The sequence below is a fragment of the Penaeus monodon genome, chromosome 27 (assembly GCF_015228065.2).
Source record: "Penaeus monodon isolate SGIC_2016 chromosome 27, NSTDA_Pmon_1, whole genome shotgun sequence".
NCBI lineage: Eukaryota > Metazoa > Arthropoda > Malacostraca > Decapoda > Penaeidae > Penaeus > Penaeus monodon.
In genome coordinates this window covers 14,251,507-14,251,720 of record NC_051412.1, presented here as the reverse complement: position 1 = coordinate 14,251,720, position 214 = coordinate 14,251,507, and positions in this window count along the sequence as shown.

Genomic DNA, 214 nt, shown 5'->3' with positions numbered 1-214 from the left:
TATGGCATAGTTATTATTTTTTATATTGATAATCATGGTAAATATGTAAATAATAACCATACAAACTTGTCATGCGTTTAAAGTGGGAAGTTTGTCTGTCCCTGTTGTTAGCAGTGACAAAAACATTTTGTAAGGTGAATATTTTTAAAGGAAGGATGTCGGTAAAAACTCTTCGTTTTATGGATAGAGTTCCTTTGATTTCGGACAGTTGGAA